The 15445-nt window shown below is 34.0% G+C and overlaps 1 pseudogene; it reads left to right on the forward strand.

The window, feature by feature from the left end:
- The first annotated feature begins 7597 nt into the window (after window positions 1–7597).
- Window positions 7598–10069, forward strand: LOC127102227 (uncharacterized; annotated as a pseudogene).
- Window positions 10070–15445: the final 5376 nt, after the last annotated feature.

Consider the following 15445-nt stretch of genomic DNA (forward strand, 5'->3'; position numbering starts at 1 on the left):
GCATGCGCGCGCATCATGGACCTAAGTCAACTGAGCAACATAAGCATTTAAAAAAAGTCATAAGATCCAAGAGCCATGATTCAATCTGGAAATCATCATCAACGGCTAGGATTCGAACTGGCAAACGGACGGTGGTGTACACCACCGTCTTCTCCGGCGAGCATGGAGATTCCGGCCAGAGTTGCAGGTCATAAAATCTTGATGAAAATGAGCGATCCTCATATCATTGGAAAGCTGGGGTGATGTACATCACCCCTGTACCATCTATTTTCACTCTAGATCTCCATGGTAAGAGAAATCAGAGGTTGAAAAATATGGTGTTCAACTGAAACTTAATGGATTTGTAAAATTAAAAGCACAGACAAGTTGCCTCTGTTGAGAGGACTTCAGCCAAGCCAAAGGACACAAGAAACAAGCTATGAATGAAGAGTTTCGAAGCAAATCAGTTTGAACATCAACCTTCTAAATGCAGATCTATGGAGCACGATCCTTCAACACACTTGCTTGCAGCTTACTCTGGAGATGGAAATGAGGCAAGGCTAAGGAATTAGAATCTAATAATCAACCAAGGAAGTTGAGAATTGGATCTGAAAATTTCAAGTGAAAAAGCAAAATTCCTTTAGAGTATGGTTTGGAATGATTTCTGCAGAGTTTTAGGTTGATTCAGGGTGTCCTAATGAATGAAGCAGTGCATCTATTTATAGCACAAGGTGATGCAAGGAGGTGGAGAACTCGTGTGTGCATGAGCTTGGGTCCTCCATGCATGGGCCTGTACAGGCGCATGTGAGGCCCAAACTCAATTGGTTTTGCATGCTGAACACCAATGAATGAGTTTTGGACGTGCAAATGGTAAGGCAAAGGCTTGTGCATGAAGTTTCATCATGAATTCCATAATTATGCCTAAATGTTCACCTCTTCGAAAGTCCAATTTAAAAAATCCAAACATAAGCATGTGAGTAATGGTTGGAAAGGTTTTGACATAAGGAACAAATGTTATGTTGAACAAAAACTCATTTGGAATGTGGAAATTTATGAAAACAGGCCATGAAGTTCAATGCACAAAATATGCCTTTGAGAAATTTGCCAAAATGAACCAACTTCAAGCCCTACTGTTTTGATGATGCAAGCTTCAAATGGAAAAACCTCCAACATAAAAGTTGTAGATATCTTCAAGACAATCAATTTGGACTTAAAGTTTGCATCATTTGGATTTTTGACGAAGAAGTTATGGGCACTTGAAGTTGGACTTTTTTCCATTTCAATGCACTTGGCTCAAGGTGACCTATAATGTTTTGCATTATCACATGTATTTCTTTTGAGATTTTTAAATTTTTCTCAAAATAACATTTGAGTTATACACAATACGATTTCCAATGCATTTGGTCCCACCTCCAAATAATGAAAAATGAATGAGTTATGTTCTTGGGAAGTTGACCCAAAATTAGGGTTTCAGTCAAAATGACCTATAATGTCTTGGAATGGAAGATGACCTTCCAAGATTCAAATAAATTTTTGATGAACTTGAAAGTTGTTCATATTGTCCTTAAGAACATTTTTTCTCTTGGGATCATCTCCATTTGACCAACACACAAAAAGTTAGGTCTCAGTATATTTCAAAATAGTTAGATGAATTGACTGATCAACTTCTCAAGTCCACAACTCATATCTTGATGAATTGATGATTGAGGACACTCAAATAAGTTCAAATATGCATGAAATTATGAATTAAAGAACTTCCCTTGATTGTATTTGACCATGGGTTGAGGTTGCTTCATGAGCAAGGCACACTTGGTACACAGATGAATTAGGGTTTCCTTGGGACACAATCCTCAAACCCTTTGATTTGCTTTGATCAAAATGATGAATTGAGATATTAGGGAGGCATATTTGAGGGATGGGAGCTTTGGGAACCATTTCCATGCTTGCCTTCATCTTCTCTTGGCCATATCATTGCACAAAGGATCACCTAGAAGCTTTTAGATCTTATGACTGCTCAAGCTACAAACAAAAGATGTTAGTGACATATTTTTGTGCCTTTTGGTTAGTAAAAAAATGAGAAAAGCAATAATATACAATTCAATGCATGCTTGGTGATCTCAACCCACTCACAAGAGAGATCCCTCCCAAAGGAAAGGAAAACCAAGATGCTTATGATCCTTGAGGCTTTGCAAATGCAAATGTTATGATGTCATGAGGGATCTTAGGGCCAAAATTGGGGTCTTACACACACCCATTGTAAGGGCCACAAATCGTTTGATCTTCAGTTGGACGAAGAACAAAAAAATCCACAGGTGGACCAACATATATCATCTCCTAAGAAAAGGTACCATTTCGAGAGAAGTAAGAGGCAATGCCTGAAATATCTAAACTAACCCAAACTCTAGAAATGTCTATAACAACTCTCTTAGTGGACACAGAAGAAATGACCGTGGTTACAAGGTTAAAACTAAATGCAACGCGATATTATGTGAGAAAATGAGCACCGGAAGAAAGGGAAATCCTAAAAGATGAAAGAGAAGATGAGAAAGCTAAATCTCAAAATGCGAATAAGAAATCAACACACATATATATGATTAGATCAAAACACCCAAAACCTTTGAGATGAAAAAACAACCAAAATAAGAAAGCTTTCAACAAATTAAGAAGCGTGAAAAAAGCATATGGATGAAGTCTTTTTAAAAAATTGTATGACTTCCCCCAAACAAATTAAAGTCATACGATCATACCCCACTACAAACAGTCGATATCTCTTCACAACCATCGAGTTTCCGTTATAGCTCCTTAGAGAAATCATGTGAATGATCAGAGCATGGGGGCACATGTCATTTATTCTCTCTCTCTCTCTCTCTCTCTCTCTCTCTCTCTCTCTCTCTCTCTCTCTATATATATATATATATATATATATATATATATATATATATATTATATATATATATATATATATATATATATATATATATATATAATATATATATATATATATATATATATATATATATATATAATATATATATATATATATATATATATATATATATACAAGAGCTTGTAGGCAATTGTTATGGGTCGGCCGTAATGGCCTGGTAGAAAATCAGGATTAATGCCCAAGGCATATCAAAACATAGTAACTATAGACCAATCGATGGTCCATAATTAGCAGGGGAAAGACAACGTAATCAGAGCCATCAAATTAATTCTATGTCACACCGCATTTTGCAAGGTCCCTTCCCAATTCAGTTACAAACAAACACCTCTATATAAGAAAGAAAAACATATCATTTAAAGGTAACTTCTCTCTCATTCAAAATTCCATTTTTTACTCAAACACTAACTTTGGTGTTATAGTGCTAATCTTGAAGGTTAGCTTCACCACTGCATCAGAATCAAGGTCTGTTGTAACACCAAATTCAAAGTTCAACATTCTGATCATCATCTTATTCTCGCACAGAACATGTTTGTTGCGAGAATGCATAGCATGAAGGAACAAGGGTAATGAATAAACAAACCATGTAACTATGCTAAAAAGATCGTGCAACGTCTCACTAAAACAAATGGGATAAGCATTATTAATGATCCAGATTTCCTCAGAAAGACACTCGAGTACTCTAGTTCCCAAAGGTCAACATGATAAAGATTATGAAAAGGCATATAAAGCAAAAGACACATTTAAGTGAATTTTTACACTAGCTGAGTAATAACCGGCAGAGGAATACAAATAGAGCAAAGGCTTCACCCTATAGAGTAGAGACAAAGTCTTAGGGGGAAACATTTTTATGCTGGCTAAAATCCCCAGTTATTATGCCTCAAATAGTTTAATGATCCATCGTCACATGCAGAACATGTATGTTATCCTAGTCAAGAGTGCAAGTGATCTCCTCCCAAGATCAATCAAATGGAACTCTGCATTCCACACCAATAAATCAAGAAGGGGGAGACGCGTCATTTCTCTTGTACTTTGAATTTAAATCTCATTCATCTCATCTTACTCTCATACTAAATTAGGCGTTTGAGTGCTAACCTTGCAGGTCAACCTCTCTTCCATCACATCAGAAATTAAAGTCCAATGTTACAATTCATATATGTCGATCACCAATCAATTATAATTTTCATGCATAACATAATCAAATCATATAAAAAATTACATTAACACATAAGTTAACACTTGAAGAATGTGGTATTGACACTTGATTCAAATATACACTAAGTTAATTTATATAGATGCGGCTCTTAATTTAATCATCACTAACTTCAATCCGCATTAACTATTCTTACAAATTGTGAAAATATGATAACACATAATTAAAAAATCCTAATTTATAGGATAAAATATATAGGGCTAAATGCAGTTTTACTCCCCTTTCTTTATTTTTTCTAAAATTTTAGTCCTCCTTTAAAAAAACCAGGTTTTAAGTCCCTTGCTATGAATATTCTGGATTTTTTTGGTCCCCGGTTCATATTTGGTTATGTAGCATGTTCAATTATGACGTGGCAAATAAAATATTGACCAAAATTAAAAAAATTCCACCACGTCATTTAAAACCAAGTTTAAATTAGAAATTTTAAATATAAAACATATTAAAATAATTCATCCAATTATAAAACATTAGAAATCGGTTCATCCCCTTCCATACAATGACGCTCATCCTCATTTGCACCTAGAAAACTAGAATTCGTTTCTAGTCTTCTCTTTCCCCTGAAAACCCCATAAACTATTGTTATCTTTACAATCTAGCGCTCAAATCATGTCCCAATGTTCAACATCAAGCAATCATATTGTTTCTCGCTCCAATCACGTCGAATGGAAATATGGTCTTCCACTTCCATTGATGATGACTTATACAGACTCGAACCCAGGTTATCATTTCTTTGGATGTGAGATGTACAAGGTATTAGTTTGATATGTAATATCCACGAAAAATGTTATTTTGTGATTTCCAAAAAATCCCTCATTTTTCTTCTTTATATCTAGAATTCGGGATATAAGAGATGTAGTCACTTCGTATGGTATGATGAAGATATGTCTCAATGAGCCAAGGAAGTAATATCTTCAATGCACAAAAAATTAAACCAAGAAAAAGTCAAGTTTAATTAAGCCAATATCAGAGAGGATCAACTAAAGTTAAATATCAAGTTCTTGAAGTTAATGAACAAGTTTACCATGGGAATGACATTAGTGATGTTAATTAGATTGGTTGTATTAAATGTAATCAATTAGTTGATTAGGTTGATTATGTTAGGTTGTTTATGTTAGGTTGATTATGCTAAGTTTTTGTGTGCAATGTAATGTTTTATTAAGGGTATGTGCAATGCAATGAAATTGATTATGTTAAGTTGAATGAAATGTCCAGTTAAGATTATGTGCAATGTAGTGTAATTTGTTATGTTAAGTTGAATGAAATGTAATGTGACAATTTAACATAATTGTTGTTGTTGAATAAAAGGTAATGTGACAAGTTTAACACAATTGTTGTTGTTCATATTAATGTGCAATGTTAAGTTGAACAAGTTTAGCATTTATGACAGACATGTAATGTTTAGAATTACATTCATGACAAACCTGTAATGTCCAGCATTATATTTAACAAGTTTAGCATTACATTACATTTAAACCTTGAACAAAAAGTAGCATCCTTGAATGTAATGTTTGTATGTTTATGACATGCTTGTTTAGCATTACATTACATTTATGACAAACCTGTAATGTTCACAACACAATGTAATACAATTTGTAATTTGTATGATAAAACTGTAATATTTAATAATGAAATTTTTCAGAACACAAAATATCATTGACATTTCATAAACTTGTTTCTGACAGCTACAATTTTGTTCATGACAAACCCAAATACCAAAATATTACAACTTTGGTCATGACACCAAAATACCAAAATACTGAAATACTTGTTCATGACAAATCAAAATATCTAAACATTACAACTTTGTTCATGACAATTATAAACTTTGATCATGACACCAAATACCAAAAATACTAAAACAGAACATAAATCATATTCTTGAGTAGTTTGTGGTCCTTGTGAGCAAGATCCAACTTCTTGGGTAGGCAGTGTTCCACTCTTTGACTTCTTGTTCTTTACTTTTCCCTTTGTAGTTTTTGACTTCTTGGTCTTATTTCCATCCTTTGGAATGACCCTATCTTCTTCCCTATTTCCTTTACATGTTCTCATGTTATGTCCCATGGACCCACATTTATGACATGTAATAGTTACAAGCTTCCTTAGCAGAACACGTGGGTTTTTAGGTTCATCATTGGTGTTGTTCCTCATATTCTTGGGATGTCCAATTACCATTCTCATCACTAGTGGATTGACCATCAATGCACCATCTACAGGCCATAGTTGAAGACCATTTGTAAGGTAAATGATGTGTGAGTATGTTTTTTGAAAAGTTGATTTCCTGCACAAAATACCAATACTTAGCATAAGAGTCATATCATGCATACAATAACATGGCATAATATGATACTTAGTTCATACAAACCTGTAATACTCCGAAATATATTCTCCAGGTTGTTTCTTGTTAGGCCATATACATGTTATGGTATGGCTGTAAGGGATCTCAGATAAGTCTCATTTCCTACTAAGCCCAAGTTCCTTCTTTGATGTTGACACATTAAGTTTCAATACCATTTGTTACACCAAATATAGTCATGTCATCATCATCATGCCAAGTTAGAGTCCAACTTTCTGAAAATTTCTTATTCTTCTCAAGTACTAATTGGATTCTAGGGCACATATTACCAACATATTTAACCATAAGTTCTTTCTGATTAGTAATTCTTTTAGTCAAGTAATGCTTGATCCCTTTTAAAAATGTGATAGTTGGTTTGTCCCTATATTCTAGTATTTCCCTATTAAATACTTCACACATATTGTTTACATGAAGGTCACACTTAGGGTGGGTCTTAAAGTGTGATATGCTCCAATATTGTGTTGTCACCTCCTTCATTTCCTTCCAAGCAACCTCCTTATCATCTATTTCAACTTCAGTATCCACTTCCACTTCATTATCATCATCTACACTAGAAACCTTCTCAACAGTACAATGAACTTCATCATCATCAAAATTATATCATGCCATATTTCTGCCTCATCTACAATGTCATGTTCACTAATGTTGTACATATTATTATCACAATAAGTGTTTGAAGGCCATAAGTAAAGCTAAACATAGGGTTCTAATACCAAATACACTTAATGTCTCTATATCCCTCTTTTTTAATCAATTCCAACAATTCAAAATAAGACATGTCGTCAACATCCCATTTCCAACTTATTTGTGAAATAAACCCATCAACATACAATTTCACGGGGATGTCAACAAGTCTACCTCCATGATGAATTCTAAACCTAATTTTTTGACACTTAGATGGCCTGAAATAGATAATAAATATGAGTCAGAATGAGAGAGGGACCATAAGCAATACATTACAAACGAAGAAATATCATGACTAAAGAGGGACCACAATCCCTAAACGACAAAGGACCACAAACCCTAAAACACATTTTATAACTAACGTTACTAACATTCTTCAAAATGAGGTGAAACACATTTTTAGGATTCTTCATAAGGGGAAAAAATGAGGTAAAAAATGTATCCAAACAATGTTCCAATGAAAAGTTAAAGATATCATATTTTATTATAATATTTTTTTAGTAGTAGATAAATAAATAAATTGCTACATGTAGATGCATATGATAGATCTATGTTTTGATTCTCAAAAGCTATATATTTTCAATCAATTATCATTACTTTTAAAAGATAACATATCTAATACTTTGTTTCTTAAAATATAATATAAATTAAATTTTGGTCAAATATATGATAATTAAAATTGCATATATTTTGTTTTATATAAAAAAATAATATAATTATATCTTAATCATTATTAGTTTATTTAAATAAATACAATTGTTAGATAATAGAATAATTGAACAAATATTTATAACAATTTAATTAATAAAATAAAGTAAAATGAAAAAAGGACCGCCTATTGAATTTTCGGTTGCTTCATATAATTTATTATTTTTTAAATAAAAAGGTAAAAGTAGAGAAAGTGAGTAGTTAGGTATTTTTTAAAGGGAAAAGTGGGTAATTGGAGAAAGAATATTTTTAATCTGTTACAATAATTTGTTATTTAACCTATTTCCTAACGCACTCAGAAACCTAAACCCTTAAACCTGCTGGCTTTACGTCGATACAGAAATAAAACCAGTGGCTGCACTAATCGTTCATAGTAACTCTAGTTATCAACATGAAACGTAAGAAAAATTCTCTCCAAACTCGGCAGTAAAGAGTTTCAGAAGATTTATATTTAGATGATTATTGCTGGGAATATGTTTTCAAATTCATCTTCAATGACGACGATGACGACAACCGTTCCTATTTCAAATCTCTTTCCATAGTTAACAAGCAATTTCTCTCCATTACCAACCGTCTACGCCTCTCTCTCACTATATGGAATCCAACCTGCCATTTACTCTCTCGCCTTTTTCCAAGGTTCATGAATCTCATCTACCTCGACCTCTCCTGTTACTATGGTCTCATCAACAACCTTCTCGTTCAAATCTCTCGTTTTCCATTGAAACTCACTTCGCTTAATCTCTCCAACCAACCCAACATTCCAGCACGCGACTTGAGAGCTTTCTCACAAAAGATTACAACTCTAACCTCTCTCATTTGTTGCAACATTGCTTCTCTCTCTACTGCTGACTTGCTTCTTATCTCTCGGTGCTTTCCTCCCCTTCACGAACTTGACTTAGGTAACAGTATCAATTTTAAGCTAAATGCTGATATTTCAATGGTATTTCCTAAGCTGCGCAAAGTTAATTTCTATGGTCGTATCCATACATATATGACCGATACATGGCTTTTACAAGTATGTAAGAATTCTGAGTTTCTTGAAGATGTTGCATTGTGGAACTGCTCACTATTAACTCATCACGGCATTGCTTCTGCCATCCGTGAGAGACCAACTTTAAAGTCTCTATCAATTAATTGTATGTCAAACAATGATTACATTAGATCATACTTCATTGACTCTCTCGTGAGTTTGAAGGACTTAACTTGTCTTGATTTGTCATTTACACGCATCACGGATGAATTGTTTTCCTCTATTGCAACCAGATGTCTTCCTTTGAAAAAGCTTGTCCTCCAATATTCTCGTGGATATAGTTATGCTTGAATCTTTTGTTTGTTATCCAAGTGTCAATCTATACAACATTTGGATCTTCAAAGTGCTGATTTTTTGAATGATCAACATGTTATGAACTTGTCTTGTTTTTTGGTCATTTAGTCTCTATAAACCTTAGTAGTTGTATGAGGCTCACAGAATCAGCCTTGTTTTCACTTGTTAGGAACAGTCCTTTACTCGGTGAGATCAAAATGGAATACACAAATATTGGGAGAGTGAATATAGTAAATTTCAATTCTTTCAAGGATTCTGTTGTAAGCCCTCCATTAAAGTCTCTCCATTTGGCCTGTAATTACGAACTAAGAGATGAAAGCATTAAAATGTTTGCTTCCATTTTTCCCAATTTAGAGGTGCTTGGTTTGATGGGTTGCTATAAAATATCTGGAGAAGGTATTTGTCAAGTTTTAAGGAGATGTTGTAAGATTAGAGATTTGAACTTAGATTGCTCACAGGTAAAGCTCCATGAAATGAATTTTGAAGTTCCTAAATTGAAGGTGTTGAGCTTGTCATGTACAAGAGTTGACGATAAAACACTTTATGTGATCTCAAAGAATTGTTCTGGACTTTTGCAACTGATACTAAGGAATTGTAGAGATGTTACAAAAGAGGGAATTATGCATGTGGTAAAGCACTGCACGCAGCTTAGAAAGATCAATTTGGCGTATTGTTCTAAATTGCTTCCTAATATTGTCGACGAGATGGTATTTTCAAGGCCATCATTGAGAAAGATAACTTTTCGACGTTGCTCTCAAATTAGTGTCAATAAGAGGAAACTCTTCTCGCATTATGGATGTCTTTTTTGCTAGTACTCTTTGTTGGGAAAAAAATAAAACTTATGGGATTTTAGGAATCTACTGATGTTGGGAAATTTTTGGTACTTAGGGATGAAATTTCTTTGATTTAAAGCTGCAGCTACAACTTTTCTAGTTTTTTTAAAATGCTTTAACATTGTCACCTTTGTTTCCATATAAGTTTCTCAATGTTCCTCATACATACACATAACTTGGAATAAAATGATGCAACCTTCATGAGCACTAATTTGCACTGATACTCGAATTTCAATCACATTTCCATTCGTAAAAGAGAATTATTCGGTTCCAAAATACATATATTTTAATGGGCCTCTTGGATGAAAAGGGACCACCAATAAAAAACTATCTTTGGAACTCTTTACACTGTCAGGATAAGGTTCAAAATACTTTGTATATTTCCGAAAGGAAATAATGCTAGATCCATATGCGGATCTAGAACCACTATGTACCCCAAACAGGTGGAATAATAAGGTCAAAGTCGGTTTACTGCCTTTATACTTCCACCAATGTTAGAAAACCTTAATGAAATCCTAACTCATGGGATGTAATTGTGAATAAGCAACCAACAAATGATTTAAGACATCAATTTCAAACTTGTATAAAGGAAGGCGATATCAGATAAAGGAAACTGGGTATTTGTGAAGTGGGATAACACACCCATTGTAAGGGCCACAAATCGTTTGATCTTCAGTTGGACGAAGAACAAAAAAATCCACAGGTGGACCAACATATATCATCTCCTAAGAAAAGGTACCATTTCGAGAGAAGTAAGAGGCAATGCCTGAAATATCTAAACTAACCCAAACTCTAGAAATGTCTATAACAACTCTCTTAGTGGACACAGAAGAAATGACCGTGGTTACAAGGTTAAAACTAAATGCAACGCGATATTATGTGAGAAAATGAGCACCGGAAGAAAGGGAAATCCTAAAAGATGAAAGAGAAGATGAGAAAGCTAAATCTCAAAATGCGAATAAGAAATCAACACACATATATATGATTAGATCAAAACACCCAAAACCTTTGAGATAAAAAAACAACCAAAATAAGAAAGCTTTCAACAAATTAAGAAGCGTGAAAAAAGCATATGGATGAAGTCTTTTTAAAAAATTGTATGACTTCCCCCAAACAAATTAAAGTCATACGATCATACCCCACTACAAACAGTCGATATCTCTTCACAACCATCGAGTTTCCGTTATAGCTCCTTAGAGAAATCATGTGAATGATCAGAGCATGGGGGCACATGTCATTTATTCTACCTCTCTCTCTCTCGCTCTCTCTCTCTCTCTCTCTCTCTCTATCTATATATATATATATATATATATATATATATATATATAATATATATATATATATATAATATATATTATATATATATATATATATATATATATATATATATATATATATATATATATATAAAACACAAGTGCCAACAATTACAAAGTTCATTTCTTTGTTGTAAAAAAGACAAGAGCTTGTAGGCAACTGTTATGGGCCGACCGTAATGGCCTGGTAGAAAATCAGGATTAATGCCCAAGACATATCAAAACATAGTAACTATAGACCAAACGATGGTCCATAATTAGCAGGGGAAAGACGACGTAATCAGAGCCATCAAATCAATTCTATGTCACGCCGTATTTTGCAAGGTCCCTTCCCAATTCAGTTACAAACAAACACCTCTATATAAGAAAGAAAAACACATCATTTAAAGGTAACTTCTCTCTCATTCAAAATTCCATTTTTTACTCAAACACTAACTTGGGTGTTATAGTGCTAATCTTGTAGGTTAGCTTCACCACTGCATCAGAATCAAGGTCTGTTGTAACACCAAATTCAAAGTTCAACGTTCTGATCATCATCTTATTCTCGCGCAGAACATGTTTGTTGCGAGAATGCATAGCACGAAGGAACAAGGGTAATGAATAAACAAACCATGTAACTATGCTAAAAAGATCGTGCAACGTCTCACTAAAACAAATGGGATAAGCATTATTAATGATCCAGATTTCCTCAGAAAGACACTCGAGTACTCTAGTTCCCAAAGGTCATCATGATAAAGATTATGAAAACGCATCTAAAGCAAAAGACACATTTAAGTGATTTTTTACACTAGCTGAGTAATAACCGGTAGTGGAATACAAATAGAGCAAAGGCTTCACCCTATAGAGTAGAGACAAAGGCTTAGGGGGAAACATTTTTATGCTAGCTAAAATCCCCAGTTATTATGCCTCAAATAGTTTAATGATCCACCATCACATGCAGAACATGTATGTTATCCTAGTCAAGAGTGCAAGTGATCTCCTCCCAAGATCAATCAAATGGAACTCTGCATTCCACACCAATAAATCAAGAAGGGAGAGACGCGTCATTTCTCTTGTACTTTGAATTTAAATCTCATTCATCTCATCTTACTCTCATACTAAATTAGGCGTTTGAGTGCTAACCTTGCAGGTCAACCTCTCTTCCATCACATCAGAAATTAAAGTCCAATGTTACAATTCATATATGTCGATCACCAATCAATTATAATTTTCATGCATAACATAATCAAATCATATAAAAAATTACATTAACCCATAAGTTAACACTTGAAGAATGTGGTATTGACACTTTATTCAAATATACACTAAGTTAATTTATATAGATGCGACTCTTTATTTAATCATCACTAACTTCAACCCGCATTAACTATTCTTACAAATTGTGAAAATATGATAACACATAATTAAAAAATCCTAATTTTGTAGGATAAAATATATGTGGCTAAATGCAGTTTTACTCCCCTTTCTTTATTTTTTCTAAAATTTTAGTCCTCCTTTAAAAAAACCAGGTTTTAAGTCCCTTGCTATGAATATTCTGGATTTTTTTGGTCCCCAATTCATATTTGGTTATGTAGCATGTTCAATTATGACGTGGCAAATAAACTATTGACCAAAAATAAAAAAATTCCACCACGTCATTTAAAACCATGTTTAAATTAGAAATTTTAAATTTAAAACATATTAAAATAATTCATCCAATAATAAAACACTAGAAATCGGTTATGTTGGTGTAAGCCCAAGAAGCCAATACTTTTGGTACTTGTATCGAATTATTTATTAATAATAAAAGGCTTTTTATTTATTATGGTTGTTTAATAAAGTCCCTGGAATAGATAGTCCGTTTAATGTATTAAATGTGACTTAATCATGAGAACACATTAAACATAAGGACACTATTCTTAAAGTATCCGTAGTCGAGCTTTAATGTGAAGTGGGATAACATTAAAGCATTAAGACTATTATGTTTGTAGACTGATGATCACATCTCATGGATCATGGATAAAGAGTTATCAAGTCTTAAACATAGGTATGAATATTAGGAGTAATATTTATACCGGATTGACCCACTGTGAGAATACTATATAGAAAGTTATGCAAGGTGTCATAAGTTATTCTCATGGTGATAATAGTGTATACCACTCTTCAACCTGAAACCACTATGGATCCTAGATGTAGAGTCGAGTGCTTTATTGCTGATCCAACATTGTTCGTAACTGGATAACCATAAAGACAGTTGATGGGTACTCCACAAAGCATGCTGAGGGACATGAGTGTCCTAGATGGAATTTGCCCATCCTGCGTAACAGGATAAATGTCTATGGGCCCAATATTGAACTGGACAAGGGTGACACGGTCTATACCTTGTGTTCAATATAGACATAAGGGCAAAGGGGTAATTATACACATAATTATTATCACAGGAGGTTTTGTCAGATCACATGACATTTTCGTGACTTGGGTAGCAGTGATGTGTTGCTAGATACCGCTCACTGTTTATTATGTTAAATGCATGATTTATATAATTGCCAACGTCGCGAAAACCTACAGGGTCACACACAAAGGATGGATTGATGAGAAATAGAGTAACTAAGGAACACCGTAAGGTACGGTGCACTTAAGTGGGAGACGAAATATGGTAAGGTACCATATACTTAAGTGATTTTGGCATATTATGAGATATGGGCCAAAATACACTTAAGTGGACTTTTTAGCTTGAAGCCCACACAAGTGGTTCTATAAATAGAACCCCTTGGGTAGAAGCATTGTTACTCCACTCAGACTCAAACTCAAGTGAAGACTTGGAGTTTCGTTTCCCTCTCTCTCTCTCACTCAAAGCCTTCATTCGTACCAGCTAGCACTGAGATTGAAGGAATCTGTTCGTGTGGACTGAGTAGAGACGTTGTCATCGTTCAACGTTCGTGATCGCTCCGTGGATTTGTATCCAAGGTTTTGATCATTACAAGAGATCTGCACCAAAGGTTTGAATCGCCACAAGAGGTAACGATTCTATCACTGATCATACCCATTCGTAAGGATCATTAAATGGAGAAATTTTTAAATTCCGCTGCGCCTTGGATGGCAATCCTCCTTCAGTGGTATCAGAGCCTGGTTACGAAACCATGAATCTGATAATTGTTTTTGTTCTGTAATAATATGATTAAAGACAGAATGAATCAAAGATTAAATTGAGATCGATCAAGTTATATATATATGATATATGTAATCCTGATGCAAAATACATTATATATGATATAGTGTTCTCGTTTTGTTCATTCAAACACTCAATGATTGTTTTCCTTTGAGCGATCAATGGTCGTTTGCTTCTTGATCCGACATTAGTATGGTGAAGCAATGACGTGTTGATCAATCATACTGAATTCACAATCGAGATGTGTTTGACAGTCTGAAATTGGTGCATCAGGGTTAGTGACGGTACAAGGGTTGTGTTGTCAGAGAGTTATGCGATTGGGGTTGTGACTGCACAAGAGTTGTGCTTTCTAAACACTTTTTTGGAACAGTGTTAACCGGCTAACGCGTATGGTTAACCGGTTAACAAAATACGAAATAATTTTTTTTTGAGTTTTTCAACAGTGTTAACCGGTTAACGCATTTGGTTAACCGGTTAACGCAAGGCGGAAAACAGTTTTCCAAGACATTTTCAAACAGTGTTAACCGGTTAACGCATTTGGTTAACCGGTTAACGCAAGGTAGAAAACAATTTTTTTTAGATTTCAAACAGTGTTAACCGGTTAACGTATATGGTTAACCGGTTAACGCAAGGAAATTTTCACCCGTTCGGCTAACTGAGTGCTTTAAAAGTATCAAGTGTTGATACAAAAAGCAACATCGATTTTAAATGAATTGTTCATTAAAATGTGGTGATCGGTCGTCGAAATTTAATTTGATTTTAATTAATTAAAGGAATTAATAATAATAATAATAATAATAATAATAAAGTGTTTATTATTGTCTTGTGGTGATCGGTTATGGCCTTAGTTTTCCTTTATTCTGATTTGGGTTTTAAAATACGACCTGTGTGTCGTGCCTCTCTCTTAATCTCCCAAATGTAACTTCTTTTCTCATCTCACTCC

Source organism: Lathyrus oleraceus, chromosome 7 (genome assembly GCF_024323335.1).
Source record: "Lathyrus oleraceus cultivar Zhongwan6 chromosome 7, CAAS_Psat_ZW6_1.0, whole genome shotgun sequence".
Lineage (NCBI taxonomy): Eukaryota > Viridiplantae > Streptophyta > Magnoliopsida > Fabales > Fabaceae > Lathyrus > Lathyrus oleraceus.